Here is a 20,365-nt window from a genome sequence, read left to right on the forward strand (position 1 = left end):
GCACTGAGTATTTCACTCAACACAGTGTCCGCATTGATGAAATATTTAATCGGTTTGTGTGTCAGTTTCTTTGTATGATCGGTTGCATTTTAACACAAACCTGAGTTGATTTTCATTGAAGGATGAGGAGTGTCAGAGTAATACACAAATATTTGAACATTAATTCTTCGGGCTTGAAGTTTTATTGTTTGATCCCTGCCAATAATTACCCCAGGATGTGAAGGATCATCGGATAAAATCTATTCAACAACATTTAGCAAAATATTAAATAATCTTTGTTTTGTTTAACTTTTGAAAAGAAACATAAATTGAAATTGTAACTTACGTACAAACCGTCCCGGTAGCCCTGATTATTCCCAAAGTGAGAATGAACAGCGGTAATCGATATTGTGAAATTACATCTCACTGGACTTGTTACAGAATAATTACAAACTAGACGTTGTAACAAGTTCCCACTGCTCGAAGTTGGAAGAACAAGAGTTGTTGGAAGATCGTCCACGTTCAACTCCGAATCACAAGAATTTTCGTTAACTAAACAACATTTGACAATTTACATTCCAAGATAAGTTTATATAAATTAAGTCAAACAGATTGTCGAATCGGAACAAGTGCACTGTATTCAACCCCAACACAACTATTGATTCAACTTATTTTCCATAAAATACAACTAAACACATTTCTAAAAAAATGCAACCAATATATTGTGTTGTGTTAATCAAAAGAAGATCATCTGTGCAAGACCATTTGTTTATATACCAGCTGTAGAAAAAGCCACAGTTTTGACTTGCTAAGTCTTATCAATGCGGCATAGCGGAGTATCGAATCCCGGTGTCGACAAATAAATAATTGTTTATGATACGTACCATCGCTATAAGACGATGATCACCTGCACATATGTAAAGCTAGTCGGACTCGTTGTGGGCTCGCGCATAAGGGTAGGTATCCACTATAAACGTTTCCTATATTTCAGCGTAAAGGGCGGAGGATGCCTGGAAAGCCACATATTTTTCGCATCTAGCCCGGACTTTAGGTGAAAGTGGCATCGATGCAGGTTAGATCTGACTCCAATTAAACCAAATAATTTTAATTTCACCACATTTTGTGTTTTGTGTGGATATTTGTTTTGCATAAATTTTTCGATCAGTTTGGTTTCGAAATTAAATATTTGTTTGTTTCCAAAAGTTTATGTGTCCAGTGTATGTTTAAGCATGTTAGATATATGGAAATCATGGCATTATCTGAATCCATCGAAGCCTTACGACGAGTCTACCGAGAGTTCAAGTTTTAGTCGAACTTTCTTTAATGACATTTCTTTTATCACCAACTTTAAAATTATTTGCGCATAAAACTAATTCAAACCTCAGGGCTGGAAAAATATTAACTTCCAATGGTTGCGTAATTTTTAAAGCAAAACCAAAAAATGAATGTCTTCCAGTGATTTAAAAAACGAGTCTTTTCAAACTAAGTTAAAAATTTGATAAATAATGAATGCCGTTACGTCTTCACATTGATTACCTAATGATGGTCAAATTAATTTTTCTGCATGTTTCTTGCGTTGTTTGGTTTTAGTTTATTACCTTTCATGAATGAAAAGTAAATTTGTGAACTTGAAGAAATGCCTCGCAACGTGGGACAACTCAAATACATTGAACCGGTTTCTGATTTCACAATTCCTGTTGTTCTTCCATCACCAGTAAACGTCCCCAACAAGGCACCGTTTGTGTTGCTTCCTTCGTAAACCTACAGTAAAAGTATGAAGTAACATACAATGTGTTAGTATGAAAAACGGAGAATTCCTTGTTCCACATGATCCAGTATTCGCATCCCAAACAAAAATTCAATTTATATCTCAATATTTTACATGCGTTGAATTGAGTTTTTTGGTTTACGTTCGGTTTGTTGAGTATAAAAATATTGGCACGTCTTGATGTAGTTGTTTAGATATCGTTGGAGATCAACAAGTTGCAGAGCAAAAGAAGATTTAACAGAAAAGAATAATTTAAGTTTTAACCCAAAAGGATATTACGTGAGATGTTCCGCATGAAAGAGTTTTGTCCAGGGTTCGCTTTAATGTTGTTTTAGCATCAATATCAGAACACAATAAAACCACCGTCTCTTTATTTATTTTAAAAAAGTGTCAAATTAAAAACAGCCACAAACGATCCGGGAAAACAACAGTAGAATTTATCGTCATTATTATTATTTTTGTATCTTTCAGTGGCGAAAGGAAATATTTATTAACTTGTTGTAATAAGTTTGGTTCACGTAAGACCTTCCACCCCTCAAAATTAAGGTTGGTTTAGTAGAACAACAGAGCGAGTATTTTTACCGAACAAATGTTGTTGCCGAGTGTGCTGTGGTAAACATGTATTGCAGCATTGCCACCGTTTCCTGTTGATAAAACTTTCCCATAACCTGTGCAGGAGGTGGAGAAGGCGAAAGCATATCGGTTTCCGCTATAAGCTGATGGTCGGCAAGATGACGATCCTCCGCCTACACAAGTATAACGTGTGATATGTCAGGTAACAACACATAACGATTTCACGTAACAAAAAAATACCTGTAACAACTAGGCACAAACACAAGAGCAAAATAATTCCCATTTCAAAGTTTTTCCTAAGATCGCCAAATTCTAGAACGACAAAGAAATCATTCTAATTAAAAAACAATACGACATAAAATGATTGATGATAGTTACTGATTCAACTTGTTGCAAAAAACATCACACTACTGATACCACATCTTTCCGTTTAAGTCATTGGTTTGTGTTTGGCCAAACAGTTGTAAACTTGCATTATCTCTAGCGCAAGATAACCTGTTGTACATTAGACGTATACGCTTCGTGTTACCGAGAAATGCAACGTCAAACAGTTACGACTTACGTTATAGATAAACGCCAAACCTAAGAAGTTGCTAATTAAGATTACTTTGTGATCTACCAATGTTATTCGACAATTTTTTAAAAGTAATACGACCCAATTAATTTGTATCCTAGTTGCTTAGACATTGCAATAATTTTTAACACTTTGCTCAGCTGCCTTTCGATACCTACTTTTCCCGGTCAAATGAATGCGGACAAACTGCTGCAAGACCCCGGCTTTACAGAAAAACTGCATTACCACTAAACACGTAGCAGGTATCTTCCCAACCACATGATGTGATTTTGTTTCTACTTTTAGCAATCGCGACACGCAGTACCAAGCACCTACTTTATCTTCTAATTTAGTCTCCCACCAAACAACCTGAGATTAATCTTGTACCAGGTACTGAATGACTTCATAAATATGTGAATAAAAATGAGGTAATTTCAACGCGCATCTATGACCAGAATATTTAATGTTTCAAACTTTTTATGATATGAGAAGACATTGCAGCAGTGGTGATCCGTAAAGATTTTTCTTGCAAGAGTAATTTTACTCCAAATAGTCGCACAACATGATAATGTTTCACAGTAAATGTCGAAAAGCCAAACCGCTTAAGCAGAAACGATTCTCTGGCAATTTAACAACGGCACTAATGTTTCGCATTGGAATTTATGTGTGAAAGTTGCCTGAATGCAGCAAGACCGAAATTGCTTGCGCGTGTCAGACAATATGACGTAAGGATCTGCATTGAAGCCTGGGGCAAATGTTGAACTTTTCGGTTCTGATCGTTTTAATATTTCGCTCTGATCGACGTTTTTAGGCAACTGATTGACAAAATTTTTTAACTACTTCCACACTTAACTCAATGTTACTTAATTCAATGGTGCGGCCACGTTCAGATCTGCTAAACATTTATTACTTAACTGTTCGATCTCCCGTTGAAAAACAACAAATATTCACGTTTTTTAAGAAAGAAAGTATTTTTTCTTGCGGTTTGCTTTTTTTTCAGTATAAATGTACAGTTATTAGAAAAATAAAATTCAAAACGGTCTTTGCTTGAGGTCATAATCGCTGAAACACATTTTGTCCACATGCGCGTTGTTGTTCTCACTTGTAATGCATGGAATTATCCGACCTATTCGGAATATCAAACTCACTCAACTATTATTGTTCAGGTTTATAACTTTCCAACTTTTGTGATTAGGAGTTTCCAAATGTAATCCCAAAATTTATTCGCCTTGAAATAAATATTGCTTGCGTTCAATCTTCTCAAAATACGATCCACGAGCGTTTGTTAAAGACGCGTTTGTAATTTTCAAATGCAGGTTTTTGCGGCAGAAGATAATTTTAGTAATCGCGACACGCACCGCCAAGCACCTACTTCAGCTTCTAATTTCGTCCCAGACCAAACAACTTGACATTAATCATGTACCAGGCACTGACTTCATCATAACACTGCAATCACAAGTATGCAGTAAGCACGGTAAGGAGACTTGAACATGCGTGCAAGGCCCAGTAATGTTTAATACCAACGACATTCAGATGGCTATATCTAGACAATTACAAAACAGATCACTAACAATGGAGAGTTTGTTCCATCGTATGCATGTACTTACATTTATTTCCGGACTAAACATAACAGAGTAACTGAGGTTTATAGATTGTATATGAATGTGCATAGACTGCAGCTGATGAGACAAGGCGCAACGCTTCGCTTGTGGCTTACGTATATATTTACTACACTTTCATCGATTGCACCACAAATAATATAAAAAGCTAGGAAAGAAATAAAAAATTATTATTTTTTTGCGAAAAAAAAATCCGGCGGAAGCGTAAATGGTGACTGAACAACAAAAGGTGTTTTATTACAACTTTACGTATGACATTGTTTTGTAAAAATTGTCTTCGTATGCAAACAAGTTGAATACGATTTCCAGGTGTAGCCTTCAACATGCCTGTTGTATTTCAGTGCCAAATTTAAATTCGCATTTTTGTGAAACAACGAATACCTGGCGAAGGCATGCTTCAACCGCGAAACGAAAATTCTGTTCCCGTAACAAAAATTCTGTTCCTGTAACGAAAATTCCGTTCCCGTGACAAACAATCTTCTTCCGTAACGAAAATTCTGCTCCCGTAACAACAATTCTGCTCCCGTAACAAAAATTCTGCTCCCGCAACAAAAATTCCATTCTCGTAACAAAAATTCTTCTCCCATAACGAAAATTCTTTTTCCGTAGCAAAAATTCTGCTCCCGTAACAAAAATTCCGTTCACGCAACAAAAAATCTTCTCCTGTAACGAAAATTCTGCCCACGTAACAAAAAATCATGTTCTCGCAACGAAAATTCTGTTCCCGTAACAAAAATTCTATGTATATGAGAATTAGTGGTTCAGACAACAACATTGCTGATCAAACTATTTCTTCCCACGAAGAATATGTTCAAAACAATTTACCTCATATACAAGTTAAGTATTCACAGCTCTGACACTAATCAACCAAATGAAGTTTGTTTTTCAACACGATTTTCTATGAAACATTCATCACATCAAGATGACAATTAAGTACATGTTTTGGCCGAACGATGAGTCCATTGGTCAGGGCCATGGGCAACTAATTCTTTGCACTCTGCACGTGGGGTACCGAATATCACACTCGTCGTATTTGTTGTCGTTTAGGTTACAAAGATATCACTCAGGTTTTTTTGCTCTGTTATAAACTGACTTTTTATAACAAAAAATGATTCGCCATCGGAGAACTAAGTAGCACCGGGAAACCATGACAGGATCGGGATTCGAACCCGCGCCTCCGGGGTAGACTGCGACCTAAACGCAGCGCCATCGACCACTCGGCCATCCTGCCTCTGCACAGCAATATCGTTTTGTTAGGGCAAAACTTTTGTGAAAGAAACACTAAAATATTTGTTCACGCCTGCACCAATTGCTAACCTTGAACGGAATGGCTGTCATGATTCCGATATCACAAAAACGATGAAGGCATTGATAATACTCAATTCGAAACAAATCATGTGAAACTAGTTATACTAACGCATACTGTTTCAAAAGTACTTTTACATAAACTGCCTGGAACTTCAGATGTATTTGCAACAAACTATACCGACCTTACAACACAACTATTGAATGATGTGGCTAACCATCTACCAAGTTTAGGGGAAATCAATTTAATGTAATTATTATTTCAAATAAAATTGGTTCTAAAAAGACAATATTTTTCCAAACAAATCTCGCACAAATATTTCATTTAACGCAAGGTTGTGGTCGACGAGGTGGCCGAGTGGTTAAGGCGATGGACTGCTAATCCATTGTGCTCTGCACGCGTGGGTTCAAATCCCATCCTCGTCGATTGCAGTTGCAGTTTTGCAGCGGTACACGCTACTGTTCAATAGTTTTAACATCAATTGGAAACATCACACACCGCGCAATATAAAGTCCTTCGAACCGGATTCGAACCAGTGACCTATGGATTTCTGACAAGCTCAGCCGCTACAGTCCACCGCTCTACCAACTGAGATATCGAAGGATGTTGCAAACAGTCTAATTCGTATTATGTATATGAGAGTTGGTGGTTCAGACAACAACATTGCTGATGAAACTATTTCTTCCCACGAAGAATATGTTCAAAACAATTTACCTCATATACAAGTTAAGTATTCACAGCTCTGACACTAATCAACCAAATGAAGTTTGTTTTTCAACACGATTTTCTATGAAACATTCATCACACCAAGATGACAATTAATTCCTTTTTTTGCCCGAACGATAAGTCTATTGGTTATGGCCATTGGCAACTAATTCTTTGCACTCTGCACGTGAGGTACCGAATATCACACTCATCGTATTTGTTGTGGTTTAGGTTACAAAGATATTACTCAGGTTTTTTTGCTCTGAGATAAAATGTTTTTTTACAACAAAAAATGTTTCGCCATCGGAGAACTAAGAAGCACCGGGAAACCATGACAGGATCGGGATTCGAACCCGCGCCTTCAGGACAGACTGCGACCTAAACGCAGCGCCTTAGACCACTCGCCCATCCTGCCTCTGCACTGCAATATCGTTTTGTTAGGGCAACATTTTTGTGAAAGAAACACTAAAATATTTGTTCACGCCTGCACCAATTGCTAACCTTGAACGGAATGACTGTCATGATTCCGAAATCACAAAAACGATGAAGGCATTTATATTATTCAATTCGAAACAAATCATGTGAAACTAGTTATACTAACGCATACTTTTTCAAAAGTACTTTTACCTAAACTGCCTGAAACTTCAGATGTATTTGCAACAATCTATACCGACCTTCCAACACAACTATTGAATGATGTGGCTAACCATCTACCAAGTTTAGGGGAAATCAATTTAATGTAATTATTATTTCAAACAAAATTGGTTCTGAAAAGACAATATTTTTCCAAACAAATCTCGCACAAATATTTCATTTAACGCAAGGTTGTGGTCGACGAGGTGGCCGAGTGGTTAAGGCGATGGACTGCTAATCCATTGTGCTCTGCACGCGTGGGTTCTAATCCCATCCTCGTCGATTGCAGTTGCAGTTTTGCAGCCGAACACGCTACTGTTCTATAGTTTTAACATCAATTGGAAAAATCACAAACCGCGCAAAATAAAGACCTTCGAACCGGATTCGAACCAGTAACCTATGGATTTCTGACAAGCTCAGCCGCTACAGTCCACCGCTCTAGCAACTGAACTATCGAAGGATGTTGCAAACAGTGTAATTTGTATTATGTATATAAGAGTTGGTGGTTCAGACAACAACATTGTTGATCAAACTATTTCTTCCCACGAAGAATATGTTCAAAACAATTTACCTCATATACAAGTTAAGTATTCACAGCTCTGACACTAATCAACCACGTGAAGTTTGTTTTTCAACACGATTTTCTTTGAAACATTCATCACATCAAGATGATAATTAAGTACATGTTTTGGCCGAACGATAAGTCTATTGGTTAGGGCCATGGGCAACTAATTCTTTGCACTCTGCACGTGGGGTACCGAATAACACACTCGTCGTATTTGTTGTCGTTTAGGTTACAAAGATATCACTCAGGTTTTTTTTTGCTCTGAGATAAACTATTTTTTATAACAAAAAATGTTTCGCCATCGGAGAACTAAGTAGCACCGGGAAACCATGACAGGAGCGGGATTCGAACCCGCGCCTCCAGGGGAGACAGCGACCTGAACGCAGCGCCTTAGACCACTCGGCCATCCTGCCTCTGCACTGCAATATCGTTTTGTTAGGGCAACACTTATGTGAAAGAAACACTAAAATATTTGTTCACGCCCGCACCAATTGCTAACCTTGAACGGAATGGCTGTCATGATTCCGATATCACAAAAACGATAAAGGCATTGATAATACTCAATTAGAAACAAATGATGTGAAACTAGATATACTAACGCATACTTTTTCAAAAGTACTTTTACCTAAACTGCCTGGAACTTCAGATGTATTTGCAACAAACTATACCGACCTTCCAACACAACTATTGAATGATGTGGCTAACCATCTACCAAGTTTAGGGGAAATCAATTTAATGTAATTATTATTTCAAATAAAATTGGTTCTGAAAAGACAATATTTTTCCAAACAAATCTCGCACAAATATTTCATTTAACGCAAGGTTGTGGTCGACGAGGTGGCCGAGTGGTTAAGGCGATGGACTGCTAATCCATTGTGCTCTGCACGCGTGGGTTCGAATCCCATCCTCGTCGATTGCAGTTGCAGTTTTGCAGCCGTACACGCTACTGTTCTATAGTTTTAACATCAATTGGAAAAATCACAAACCGCGCAAAATAAAGTCCTTCCAACCGGATTCGAACCGGATTCGAACCAATGACCTATAGATTTCTGACAAACTCAGCCGCTACAGTCCACCGCTCTACCAACTGAGCTTTCGAAGGATGTTGCAAACAGTGTAATTTGTATTATGTATATGAGAGTTGGTGGTTCAGACAACAACATTGCTGATCAAACTATTTCTTCCCACGAAGAATATGTTCAAAACAATTTACCTCATATACAAGTTAAGTATTCACAGCTCTGACACTAATCAACCAAATGAAGTTTGTTTTTCAACACGATTTTCTATGAAACATTCATCACATCAAGATGATAATTAAGTACATGTTTTGGCCGAACGATAAGTCTATTGGTTAGGGCCATGGGCAACTAATTCTTTGCACTCTGCACGTGAGGTACCGAATATCACACTCGTCGTATTTGTTGTCGTTTAGGTTACAAAGATATCACTCAGGTTTTTTTTGCTCTGTTATAAACTGTTTTTTATAACAAAAAATGTTTCGCCATCGGAGAACTAAGTAGCACCGGGAAACCATGACAGGAGCGGGATTCGAACCCGCGCCTCCAGGGGAGACTGCGACCTGAACGCAGCGCCTAAGACCACTCGGCCATCCTGCCTCTGCACAGCGATATCGTTTTGTTAGGGCAACATTTTTGTGAAAGAAACACTAAAATATTTGTTCACGCCTGCACCAATTGCTAACCTTGAACGGCATGGCTGTCATGATTCCGATATCACAAAAATGATAAAGGCATTCATGATACTCAATTCGAAACAAATCATGTGAAACTAGTTATAATAACGCATACTTTTTCAAAAATACTTTTACCTAAACTGCCTGGAACTTCAGATGTATTTGCAACAAACTATACCGACCTTCCAACACAACTATTGAATGATGTGGCAAACCATCTACCAAGTTTAGGGGAAATCAATTTAATACAATTATTATTTCAAATAAAATTGGTAATAAAAAGACAATATTTTTCCAAACAAATCTCGCACAAATATTTCATTTAACGCATGGTTGTGGTTGACGAGGTGGCCGAGTGGTTAAGGCGATGGACTGCTAATCCATTGTGCTCTGCACGCGTGGGTTCGAATCCCATCCTCGTCGATTGCAGTTGCAGTTTTGCAGAGGTACACGCTACTGTTCAATAGTTTTAACATCAATTGGAAAAATCACAAACCGCGCAAAATAAAGTCCTTCCAACCGGATTCGAACCGGATTCGAACCAATGACCTATAGATTTCTGACAAACTCAGCCGCTACAGTCCACCGCTCTACCAACTGAGCTTTCGAAGGATGTTGCAAACAGTGTAATTTGTATTATGTATATGAGAGTTGGTGGTTCAGACAACAACATTGCTGATCAAACTATTTCTTCCCACGAAGAATATGTTCAAAACAATTTACCTCATATACAAGTTAAGTATTCACAGCTCTGACACTAATCAACCAAATGAAGTTTGTTTTTCAACACGATTTTCTATGAAACATTCATCACATCAAGATGATAATTAAGTACATGTTTTGGCCGAACGATAAGTCTATTGGTTAGGGCCATGGGCAACTAATTATTTGCACTCTGCACGTGGGGTACCGAATATCACACTCGTCGTATTTGTTGTCGTTTAGGTTACAAAGATATCACTCAGGTTTTTTTTGCTCTGAGATGAACTGTTTTTTATAAAATAAAATGTTTCGCCAACGGAGAACTAAGTAGCAACGGGAAACCATGACAGGATCGGGATTCGAACCCGCACCTCCGGGGGAGACTGCGATCTGAACGCAGCGCCTTAGACCACTCGGCCATCCTGCCTCTGCACTGCAATATCGTTTTGTTAGGGCAACATTTTTGTGACAGAAACTCTAAAATATTTGTTAACGCCTGCACCAATTGCTAACCTTGAACGGAATGGCTGACATGATTCCGATATCACAAAAACGATAAAGGCATTGATAATACTCAATTCGAAACAAATCATGTGAAACTAGTTATACTAACGCATACTTTTTCAAAAGTACTTTTACCTAAACTGCCTGGAACTTCAGATGTATTTGCAACAAACTATACCGACCTTCCAACACAACTATTGAATGATGTGGCAAACCATCTACCAAGTTTAGGGGAAATAAATTTAATGTAATTATTATTTCAAATAAAATTGGTTCCGAAAAGACAATATTTTTCCAAACAAATCTTGCACAAATATTTCATTTAACGCAAGGTTGTTGTCGACGAGGTGGCCGAGTGGTTAAGGCGATGGACTGCTAATCCATTGTGCTCTGCACGCGTGGGTTCGAATCCCATCCTCGTCGATTGCAGTTGCAGTTTTGCAGCGGTACACGCTACTGTTCAATAGTTTTAACATCAATTGGAAAAATCACAAACCGTGACCTATGGATTTCTGACAAGCTCAGCCGCTACAGTCCACCGCTCCACCAACTGAGCTATCGAAGGATGTTGCAAACAGTCTAATTTGTATTATCTATATAAGAGTTGGTGTTTCAGACAACAACATTGCTGATCAAACTATTTCTTCCCACGAAGAATATGTTCAAAACAATTTACCTCATAAACAAGTTAAGTATTCACAGCTCTGACACTAATCAACCAAATGAAGTTTGTTTTTCAACACGATTTTCTATGAAACATTCATCACATCAAGATGATAATTAAGTACATGTTTTGGCCGAACGATAAGTCTATTGGTTAGGGCCATGGGCAACTAATTCTTTGCACTCTGCACGTGGGGTACCGAATATCACACTCGTCGTATTTGTTGTCGTTTAGGTTACAAAGATATCACTCAGGTTTTTTTGCTCTGAGATGAACTGTTTTTTATAACATCAAATGTTTCGCCAACGGAGAACTAAGTAGCAACGGGAAACCATGACAGGAGCGGGATTCGAACCCGCGCCTCCAGGGGAGACTGCGACCTGAACGCAGCGCCTTAGACCACTCGGCCATACTGCCTCTGCACTGCAATATCGTTTTGTTAGGGCAACATTTTTGTGAAAGAAACACTAAAATATTTGTTCACGCCTGCACCAATTGCTAACCTTGAACGGAATGGCTGTCATGATTCCGATATCACAAAAACGATAAAGGCATTGATAATACTCAATTAGAAACCAATGATTTGAAACTAGTTATACTAACGCATGCTTTTTCAAAAGTACTTTTACCTAAACTGCCTGGAACTTCAGATGTATTTGCAACAAACTATACCGACCTTCCAACACAACTATTGAATGATGTGGCAAACCATCTACCAAGTTTAGGGGAAATCAATTTAATGTAATTATTACTTCAAATAAAATTGGTTCTAAAAAGACAATATTTTTCCAAACATATCTCGCATAAATATTTCATTTAACGCAAGGTTGTGGTCGACGAAGTGGCCGAGTGGTTAAGGCGATGGACTGCTAATCCATTGTGCTCTGCACGCGTGGGTTCGAAACCCATCCTCGTCGATTGCACTTGCAGTTTTGCAGCGGAACACGCTACTGTTCAATAGTTTTAACATCAATTGAAAAAATCACAAACCGCGCAAAATAAAGTCCTACGAACCAGATTCGAACCAGTGACCTATGGATTTCTGACAAGCTCAGCCGCTACAGTCCACCGCTCTACCAACTGAGCTATCGAAGGATGTTGCAAACAGTCTAATTTGGTTTATGTATATGAGAGTTGGTGGTTGATACAACAACATTGCTGATCAAACTATTTCTTCCCACGAAGAATATGTTCAAAACAATTTACCTCATATACAAGTTAAGTATTCACAGCTCTGACACTAATCAACCAAATGAAGTTTGTTTTTCAACACGATTTTCTATGAAACATTCATCACATCAAGATGATAATTAAGTACATGTTTTGGCCGAACGATAAGTCTATTGGTTAGGGCCATGGGCAACTAATTCTTTGCACTCTGCACGTGAGGTACCGAATATCACACTCGTCGTATTTGTTGTCGTTTAGGTTACAAAGATATCACTCAGGTTTTTTTTGCTCTGTTATAAACTGTTTTTTATAACAAAAAATGTTTCGCCATCGGAGAACTAAGTAGCACCGGGAAACCATGACAGGAGCGGGATTCGAACCCGCGCCTCCAGGGGAGACTGCGACCTGAACGCAGCGCCTAAGACCACTCGGCCATCCTGCCTCTGCACAGCGATATCGTTTTGTTAGGGCAACATTTTTGTGAAAGAAACACTAAAATATTTGTTCACGCCTGCACCAATTGCTAACCTTGAACGGCATGGCTGTCATGATTCCGATATCACAAAAATGATAAAGGCATTCATGATACTCAATTCGAAACAAATCATGTGAAACTAGTTATAATAACGCATACTTTTTCAAAAATACTTTTACCTAAACTGCCTGGAACTTCAGATGTATTTGCAACAAACTATACCGACCTTCCAACACAACTATTGAATGATGTGGCAAACCATCTACCAAGTTTAGGGGAAATCAATTTAATACAATTATTATTTCAAATAAAATTGGTAATAAAAAGACAATATTTTTCCAAACAAATCTCGCACAAATATTTCATTTAACGCATGGTTGTGGTTGACGAGGTGGCCGAGTGGTTAAGGCGATGGACTGCTAATCCATTGTGCTCTGCACGCGTGGGTTCGAATACCATCCTCGTCGATTGCAGTTGCAGTTTTGCAGAGGTACACGCTACTGTTCAATAGTTTTAACATCAATTGGAAAAATCACAAACCGCGCAAAATAAAGTCCTTCCAACCGGATTCGAACCGGATTCGAACCAATGACCTATAGATTTCTGACAAACTCAGCCGCTACAGTCCACCGCTCTACCAACTGAGCTTTCGAAGGATGTTGCAAACAGTGTAATTTGTATTATGTATATGAGAGTTGGTGGTTCAGACAACAACATTGCTGATCAAACTATTTCTTCCCACGAAGAATATGTTCAAAACAATTTACCTCATATACAAGTTAAGTATTCACAGCTCTGACACTAATCAACCAAATGAAGTTTGTTTTTCAACACGATTTTCTATGAAACATTCATCACATGAAGATGATAATTAAGTACATGTTTTGGCCGAACGATAAGTCTATTGGTTAGGGCCATGGGCAACTAATTCTTTGCACTCTGCACGTGGGGTACCGAATAACACACTCGTCGTATTTGTTGTCGTTTAGGTTACAAAGATATCACTCAGGTTTTTTTTGCTCTGAGATGAACTGTTTTTTATAACATAAAATGTTTCGCCAACGGAGAACTAAGTAGCAACGGGAAACCATGACAGGATCGGGATTCGAACCCGCACCTCCGGGGGAGACTGCGATCTGAACGCAGCGCCTTAGACCAGTCGGCAGTCCTGCCTCTGTACTGCAATATCGTTTTGTTAGGGCAACATTTTTGTGAAAGAAACACAAAAATATTTGTTCACGCCTGCACCAATTGCTAACCTTGAACGGCATGGCTGTCATGATTCCGATATCACAAAAACGATAAAGGCATTTATAATACTCAATTAGAAACCAATGATGTGAAACTAGTTATACTAACGCATACTTTTTCAAAAGTACTTTTACCTAAACTGCCTGGAACTTCAGATGTATTTGCAACAAACTATACCGACCTTCCAACACAACTATTGAATGATGTGGCAAACCATCTACCAAGTTTAGGGGAAATCACTTTAATGTAATTATTATTTCAAATAAAATTGGTTCTAAAAAGACAATATTTTTCCAAACAAATCTCGCACAAATATTTCATTTAACGCAAGGTTGTGGTCGACGAGGTGGCCGAGTGGTTAAGGCGATGGACTGCTAATCCATTGTGCTCTGCACGCGTGGGTTCGAATCCCATCCTCGTCGATTGCAGCATCAGTTTTGCAGCGGTACACGCTACTGTTCAATAGTTTCAACATCAATTGGAAAAATCACAAACCGCGCAAAATAAAGTCCTTCGAACCGGATTCGAACCAGTGACCTATGGATTTCTGACAAGCTCAGCCGCTACAGTCCACCGCTCTACCAACTGAGCTATCGAAGGATGTTGCAAACTGTCTAATTTGTATTATGTATATGAGAGTTGGTGGTTCAGACAACAACATTGCTGATCAAACTATTTCTTCCCACGAAGAATATGTTCAAAAAATTTACCTCATTTACAAGTTAAGTATTCACAGCTCTGACACTAATCAACCAAATGAAGTTTGTTTTTCAACACGATTTTCTATGAAACATTCATCACATCAAGATGATAATTAAGTACATGTTTTGGCCGAACGATAAGTCTATTGGTTAGGGCCATTGACAACTAATTCTTTGCACTCTGCACGTGCGGTACCGAATATCACACTCGTCGTATTTGTTGTCGTTAAGGTTACAAAGATATTACTCAGGTTTTTTTTGCTCTGAGATAAAATGTTTTTTACAACAAAAAATGTTTCGCCATCGGAGAACTAAGTAGCACCGGGAAACCATGACAGGATCGGGATTCGAACCCGCGCCTCCAGGGCAGACTGCGACCTAAACGCAGCGCCTTACACCACTCGGCCATCCTGCCTCTGCACTGCAATATCGTTTTGTTAGGGCAACATTTTTGTAAAGAAAACACAAAAATATTTGTTCACGCCTGCACCAATTGCTAACCTTGAACGGTATGGCTGTCATGATTCCGATATCACAAAAACGATAAAGGCATTGATAATACTCAATTCGAAATAAATCATGTGAAACTAGTTATACCAACGCATACTTTTTCAAAAGTACTTTTACCTAAACTGCCTGGAACTTCATATGTATTTGCAACAAACTATACCGACCTTCCAACACAACTATTGAATGATGTGGCTAACCATCTACCAAGTTTAGGGGAAATCAATTTAATGTAATTATTATTTCAAATAAAATTGGTTATAAAAAGACAATATTTTTCCAAACAAATCTCGCACAAATATTCATTTAACGCAAGGTTGTGGTCGACGAGGTGGCCTAGTGGTTAAGGCGATGGACTGCTAATCCATTGTGCTCTGCACGCGTGGGTTCGAATCCCATCCTCGTCGATTGCAGTTGCAGTTTTGCAGCGGTACACGCTACTGTTCAATAGTTTTAAAATCAATTGGAAAAATCACAAACCGCGCAAAATAAAGTCCTTCGAACCGGATTCGAACCAGTGACCTATGGATTTCTGACAAGCTCAGCCGCTACAGTCCACCGCTCTACCAACTGAGCTATCGAAGGATGTTGCAAACCGTCTAATTTGTGTTAAGTATATGAGAGTTGGTGGTTCAGACAACAATATTGCTGATCAAACTATTTCTTCCCACGAAGAATATGTTCAAAACAATTTACCTCATATACAAGTTAAGTATTCACAGCTCTGACACTAATCAACCAAATGAAGTTTGTTTTTCAACACGATTTTCTATGAAACATTCATCACATCAAGATGATAATTAAGTACATGTTTTGGCAGCACCATAAGTCTATTGGTTAGGGCCATGGGCAACTAATTCTTTGCACTCTGCACGTGGGGTACCGAATATCACACTCGTCGTATTTGTTGTCGTTTAGGTTACAAAGATATCACTCCGGATTTTTGCTCTGAGATAAACTGTTTTTTACAACAAAAAATGTTTCGCCATCGGAGAACTAAGTAGCACCGGGAAACCATGACAGGAGCGGGATTCGAACCCGCGCCTTTAGGGGAGACTACGATCTGAACGCAGCGCCTTAGACCACTCGGCAATCCTGCCTCTGCACTGCAATATCGTTTTGTTAGGGCAAAACTTTTGTGAAAGAAACTCTAAAATATTTGTTAACGCCTGCACCAATTGCTAACCTTGAACGGAATGGCTGACATGATTCCGATATCACAAAAACGATAAAGGCATTGATAATACTCAATTAGAAACAAATCATGTGAAACTAGTTATGCTAACGCATACTTTTGCAAAAGTATTTTTACCTTAACTGCCTGGAACTTCAGATATATTTGCAACAAACTATACCGACCTTCCAACACAACTATTCAATGATGTGGCAAACCATCTACCAAGTTTAGGGGAAATCAATTTAATGTAATTATTAATTCAAACAAAATTGTTTCTAAAAAGACAGTATTTTTCCAAACAAATCTCGCACAAATATTTCATTAACGCAAGGTTGTGGTCGACGAGGTGGCCGAGTGGTTAAGGCGATGGACTGCTAATCCATTGTGCTCTGCACGCGTGGGTTCGAATCCCATCCTCGTCGATTGCAGTTGCAGTTTTGCAGCGGTACACGCTACTGTTCAATAGTTTTAACATCAATTGGAAAAATCACAAACCGCGCAAAATAAAGTCCTACGAACCGGATTCGAACCAGTGGCCTATGGATTTCTGACCAGCTCAGCCGCTACAGTCCACCGCTCTACCAACTGAGCTATCGAAGGATGTTGCAAACTGTCTAATTTGTATTATGTATATGAGAGTTGGTGTTTCAGACAACAACATTGCTGATCAAACTATTTCTTCCCACGAAGAATATGTTCAAAACAATTTACCTCATATACAAGTTAAGTATTCACAGCTCTGACACTAATCAACCAAATGAAGTTTGTTTTTCAACACGATTTTCTATGAAACATTCATCACATGAAGATGATAATTAAGTACATGTTTTGGCCGAACGATAAGTCTATTGGTTAGGGCCATGGGCAACTAATTCTTTGCACTCTGCACGTGGGGAACCGAATATCACACTCGTCGTATTTGTTTTCGTTTAGGTTACAAAGATATCACTCAGGTTTTTTTTGCTCTGAGATAAACTGTTTTTTATAACATAAAATGTTTCGCCAACGGAGAACTAAGTAGCACCGGGAAACCATGACAGGAGCGGGATTCGAACCCGCGCCTCCAGGGGAGACTGCGACCTGAACGCAGCGCCTTAGACCACTCGGCCATCCTGCCTCTGCACTGCAATATCGTTTTGTTAGGGCAACATTTTTGTGAAAGAAACACTAAAATATTTGTTCACGCCTGCACCAATTGCTAACCTTGAACGGAATGGCTGTCATGATTCCGATATCACAAAAACGATAAAGGCATTGATAATACTCAATTCGAAACAAATGATGTGAAACTAGTTATACTAACGCATACTTTTTCAAAAGTACTTTTACCTTAACTGTGCCTGGAACTTCAGATGTATTTGCAACAAACTATACCGACCTTCCAACACAACTATTGAATGATGTGGCAAACCATCTACCAAGTTTAGGGAAATCAATTTAATGTAATTATTTTTTCAAATAAAATTGGTACTAAAAAGACAATATTTTTCCAAACAAATCTCTCACAAATATTTCATTTAACGCAAGGTTGTGGTCGACGAGGTGGCCGAGTGGTTAAGGCGATGGACTGCTAATCCATTGTGCTCTGCACGCGTGGGTTCGAATCCCATCCTCGTCGATTGCAGTATCAGTTTTGCAGCGGTACACGCTACTGTTCAATAGTTTTAACATCAATTGGAAAAATCACAAACCGCGCAAAATAAAGTCCTTCGAACCGGATTCGAACCAGTGACCTATGGATTTCTGACAAGCTCAGCCGCTACAGTCCACCGCTCTACCAACTGAGCTATCGAAGGATGTTGCAAACTGTCTAATTTGTATTATGTATATGAGAGTTGGTGTTTCAGACAACAACATTGCTGATCAAACTATTTCTTCCCACGAAGAATATGTTCAAAACAATTTACCTCATATTCAAGTTAAGTATTCACAGCTCTGACACTAATCAACCAAATGAAGTTTGTTTTTCAACACGATTTTCTATGAAACATTCATCACATGAAGATGATAATTAAGTACATGTTTTGGCAGAACGATAAGTCTATTTGTTAGGGCCATGGGCAACTAATTATTTGCACTCTGCACGTGGAGTACCGAATATCACACTCGTCGTATTTGTTGTCGTTTAGGTTACAAAGATATCACTCAGGTTTTTTTTGCTCTGAGATAAACTGTTTTTTATAACAAAAAATGTTTCGCCAACGGAGAACTAAGTAGCACCGGGAAACCATGACAGCGGGATTCGAACCCGCGCCTCCAGGGGAGACTGCGACCTGAACGCAGCGCCTTAGACCACTCGGCCATCCTGCCTCTGCACTGCAATATCGTTTTGTTAGGGCAACATTTTTGTGAAAGAAACACTAAAATATTTGTTCACGCCTGCACCAATTGCTAACCTTGAACGGAATGGCTGTCATGATTCCGATATCACAAAAACGATAAAGGCATTGATAATACTCAATTCGAAACAAATCATGTGAAACTAGTTATACTAACGCATACTTTTTCAAAAGTACTTTTACCTAAACTGCCTGGAACTTCAGATGTATTTGCAACAAACTATACCGACCTTCCAACACAACTATTGAATGATGTGGCAAACCATCTACCAAGTTTAGGGGAAATCAATTTAATGTAATTATTATTACAAATAAAATTGGTTCTAAAAAGACAATATTTTTCGAAACAAATCTCGCACAAATATTTCATTTAACGCAAGGTTGTGTTCGACGAGGTGGCCGAGTGGTTAAGGCGATGGACTGCTAATCCATTGTGCTCTGCACGGGTGGGTTCGAATCCCATCCTCGTCGATTGCAGTTGCAGTTTTGCAGCGGTACACGCTACTGTTCAATAGTTTTGACATCAATTGGAAAAATCACAAACCGCGCAAAATAAAGTCCTTCGAACCGGATTCGAACCAGTGACCTATGGATTTCTGACAAGCTCAGCCGCTACAGTCCACCGCTCTACCAACTGAGCTATCGAAGGATGTTGCAAACTGTCTAATTTGTATTATGTATATGAGAGTTGGTGTTTCAGACAACAACATTGCTGATCAAACTATTTCTTCCCACGAAGAATATGTTCAAAACAATTTACCTCATATACAAGTTAAGTATTCACAGCTCTGACACTAATCAACCAAATGAAGATTGTTTTTCAACACGATTTTCTATGAAACATTCATCACATGAAGATGATAATTAAGTACATGTTTTGGCAGAACGATAAGTCTATTGGTCAGGGCCATGGGCAACTAATTCTTTGCACTCTGCACGTGGGGTACCGAATATCACACTCGTCGTATTTGTTGTCGTTTAGGTTACAAAGACATCACTCAGGTTTTTTTTGCTCCGAGATAAACTGTTTTTTATAACAAAAAATGTTTCGCCATCGGAGAATTAAGTAGCACAGGGAAACCATGACAGGAGCGGGATTCGAACCCGCGCCTCCAGGGGAGACTGCGACCTGAACGCAGCACCTTAGACCACTAGGCCATCCTGCCTCTGCACTGCAATATCGTTTTGTTAGGGCAAAACTTTTGTGAAAGAAACACTAAAATATTTGTTCACGCCTGCACCAATTGCTAACCTTGAACGGTATGGCTGTCATGATTCCGATATCACAAAAACGATAAAGGCATTGATAATACTCAATTCGAAACAAATCATGTGAAACTAGTTATACTAACGCATACTTTTTCAAAAGTACTTTTACCTAAAGTGCCTGGAACTTCAGATGTATTTGCAACAAACTATACCGACCTTCCAACACAACTATTGAATGATGTGGCAAACCATCTACCAAGTTTAGGGGA

At 38.8% G+C, this 20,365-nt stretch overlaps 1 protein-coding gene and 31 non-coding genes across 32 annotated transcripts in view; 12 read left to right on the forward strand and 20 right to left on the reverse strand.

Annotated features, from left to right (window-relative positions):
* The window catches only part of LOC145909695 (DBH-like monooxygenase protein 1), a 106,636-nt gene that overhangs the window by 3,931 nt on the left and 82,340 nt on the right, over positions 1–20,365 (reverse strand). The gene's annotated exons all lie outside the window — the stretch shown is intronic.
* On the reverse strand, positions 5,641–5,723 carry Trnal-uag (transfer RNA leucine (anticodon UAG)). Its single transcript has one exon. It is a non-coding gene; the product is annotated as a tRNA-Leu (tRNA).
* On the forward strand, positions 6,142–6,223 carry Trnas-gcu (transfer RNA serine (anticodon GCU)). Its single transcript has one exon. It is a non-coding gene; the product is annotated as a tRNA-Ser (tRNA).
* Positions 6,311–6,401, reverse strand: Trnay-gua (transfer RNA tyrosine (anticodon GUA)). The gene is given in 2 exon segments: positions 6,311–6,346; positions 6,365–6,401. It is a non-coding gene; the product is annotated as a tRNA-Tyr (tRNA).
* Trnas-gcu (transfer RNA serine (anticodon GCU)) lies at positions 7,337–7,418 on the forward strand. Its single transcript has one exon. It is a non-coding gene; the product is annotated as a tRNA-Ser (tRNA).
* Trnay-gua (transfer RNA tyrosine (anticodon GUA)) lies at positions 7,506–7,596 on the reverse strand. Its single transcript is given in 2 exon segments — positions 7,506–7,541; positions 7,560–7,596. It is a non-coding gene; the product is annotated as a tRNA-Tyr (tRNA).
* On the reverse strand, positions 8,032–8,114 carry Trnal-cag (transfer RNA leucine (anticodon CAG)). The gene has a single exon. It is a non-coding gene; the product is annotated as a tRNA-Leu (tRNA).
* On the forward strand, positions 8,533–8,614 carry Trnas-gcu (transfer RNA serine (anticodon GCU)). The gene has a single exon. It is a non-coding gene; the product is annotated as a tRNA-Ser (tRNA).
* Trnal-cag (transfer RNA leucine (anticodon CAG)) lies at positions 9,238–9,320 on the reverse strand. The gene has a single exon. It is a non-coding gene; the product is annotated as a tRNA-Leu (tRNA).
* On the forward strand, positions 9,739–9,820 carry Trnas-gcu (transfer RNA serine (anticodon GCU)). The gene has a single exon. It is a non-coding gene; the product is annotated as a tRNA-Ser (tRNA).
* Trnal-cag (transfer RNA leucine (anticodon CAG)) lies at positions 10,444–10,526 on the reverse strand. Its single transcript has one exon. It is a non-coding gene; the product is annotated as a tRNA-Leu (tRNA).
* Positions 10,945–11,026, forward strand: Trnas-gcu (transfer RNA serine (anticodon GCU)). Its single transcript has one exon. It is a non-coding gene; the product is annotated as a tRNA-Ser (tRNA).
* Positions 11,602–11,684, reverse strand: Trnal-cag (transfer RNA leucine (anticodon CAG)). Its single transcript has one exon. It is a non-coding gene; the product is annotated as a tRNA-Leu (tRNA).
* On the forward strand, positions 12,103–12,184 carry Trnas-gcu (transfer RNA serine (anticodon GCU)). Its single transcript has one exon. It is a non-coding gene; the product is annotated as a tRNA-Ser (tRNA).
* On the reverse strand, positions 12,272–12,362 carry Trnay-gua (transfer RNA tyrosine (anticodon GUA)). The gene is given in 2 exon segments: positions 12,272–12,307; positions 12,326–12,362. It is a non-coding gene; the product is annotated as a tRNA-Tyr (tRNA).
* Positions 12,797–12,879, reverse strand: Trnal-cag (transfer RNA leucine (anticodon CAG)). Its single transcript has one exon. It is a non-coding gene; the product is annotated as a tRNA-Leu (tRNA).
* Trnas-gcu (transfer RNA serine (anticodon GCU)) lies at positions 13,298–13,379 on the forward strand. Its single transcript has one exon. It is a non-coding gene; the product is annotated as a tRNA-Ser (tRNA).
* Positions 14,504–14,585, forward strand: Trnas-gcu (transfer RNA serine (anticodon GCU)). Its single transcript has one exon. It is a non-coding gene; the product is annotated as a tRNA-Ser (tRNA).
* Trnay-gua (transfer RNA tyrosine (anticodon GUA)) lies at positions 14,673–14,763 on the reverse strand. The gene is given in 2 exon segments: positions 14,673–14,708; positions 14,727–14,763. It is a non-coding gene; the product is annotated as a tRNA-Tyr (tRNA).
* On the reverse strand, positions 15,197–15,279 carry Trnal-uag (transfer RNA leucine (anticodon UAG)). Its single transcript has one exon. It is a non-coding gene; the product is annotated as a tRNA-Leu (tRNA).
* Trnas-gcu (transfer RNA serine (anticodon GCU)) lies at positions 15,697–15,778 on the forward strand. The gene has a single exon. It is a non-coding gene; the product is annotated as a tRNA-Ser (tRNA).
* Positions 15,866–15,956, reverse strand: Trnay-gua (transfer RNA tyrosine (anticodon GUA)). Its single transcript is given in 2 exon segments — positions 15,866–15,901; positions 15,920–15,956. It is a non-coding gene; the product is annotated as a tRNA-Tyr (tRNA).
* Positions 16,389–16,471, reverse strand: Trnal-cag (transfer RNA leucine (anticodon CAG)). Its single transcript has one exon. It is a non-coding gene; the product is annotated as a tRNA-Leu (tRNA).
* On the forward strand, positions 16,889–16,970 carry Trnas-gcu (transfer RNA serine (anticodon GCU)). The gene has a single exon. It is a non-coding gene; the product is annotated as a tRNA-Ser (tRNA).
* Trnay-gua (transfer RNA tyrosine (anticodon GUA)) lies at positions 17,058–17,148 on the reverse strand. The gene is given in 2 exon segments: positions 17,058–17,093; positions 17,112–17,148. It is a non-coding gene; the product is annotated as a tRNA-Tyr (tRNA).
* Trnal-cag (transfer RNA leucine (anticodon CAG)) lies at positions 17,583–17,665 on the reverse strand. Its single transcript has one exon. It is a non-coding gene; the product is annotated as a tRNA-Leu (tRNA).
* Trnas-gcu (transfer RNA serine (anticodon GCU)) lies at positions 18,085–18,166 on the forward strand. Its single transcript has one exon. It is a non-coding gene; the product is annotated as a tRNA-Ser (tRNA).
* Trnay-gua (transfer RNA tyrosine (anticodon GUA)) lies at positions 18,254–18,344 on the reverse strand. The gene is given in 2 exon segments: positions 18,254–18,289; positions 18,308–18,344. It is a non-coding gene; the product is annotated as a tRNA-Tyr (tRNA).
* On the reverse strand, positions 18,779–18,858 carry Trnal-cag (transfer RNA leucine (anticodon CAG)). The gene has a single exon. It is a non-coding gene; the product is annotated as a tRNA-Leu (tRNA).
* On the forward strand, positions 19,277–19,358 carry Trnas-gcu (transfer RNA serine (anticodon GCU)). Its single transcript has one exon. It is a non-coding gene; the product is annotated as a tRNA-Ser (tRNA).
* Trnay-gua (transfer RNA tyrosine (anticodon GUA)) lies at positions 19,446–19,536 on the reverse strand. The gene is given in 2 exon segments: positions 19,446–19,481; positions 19,500–19,536. It is a non-coding gene; the product is annotated as a tRNA-Tyr (tRNA).
* Positions 19,971–20,053, reverse strand: Trnal-cag (transfer RNA leucine (anticodon CAG)). Its single transcript has one exon. It is a non-coding gene; the product is annotated as a tRNA-Leu (tRNA).

This window comes from Ascidia mentula, chromosome 7 (assembly GCF_947561715.1).
Source record: "Ascidia mentula chromosome 7, kaAscMent1.1, whole genome shotgun sequence".
NCBI classification, from domain to species: domain Eukaryota; kingdom Metazoa; phylum Chordata; class Ascidiacea; order Phlebobranchia; family Ascidiidae; genus Ascidia; species Ascidia mentula.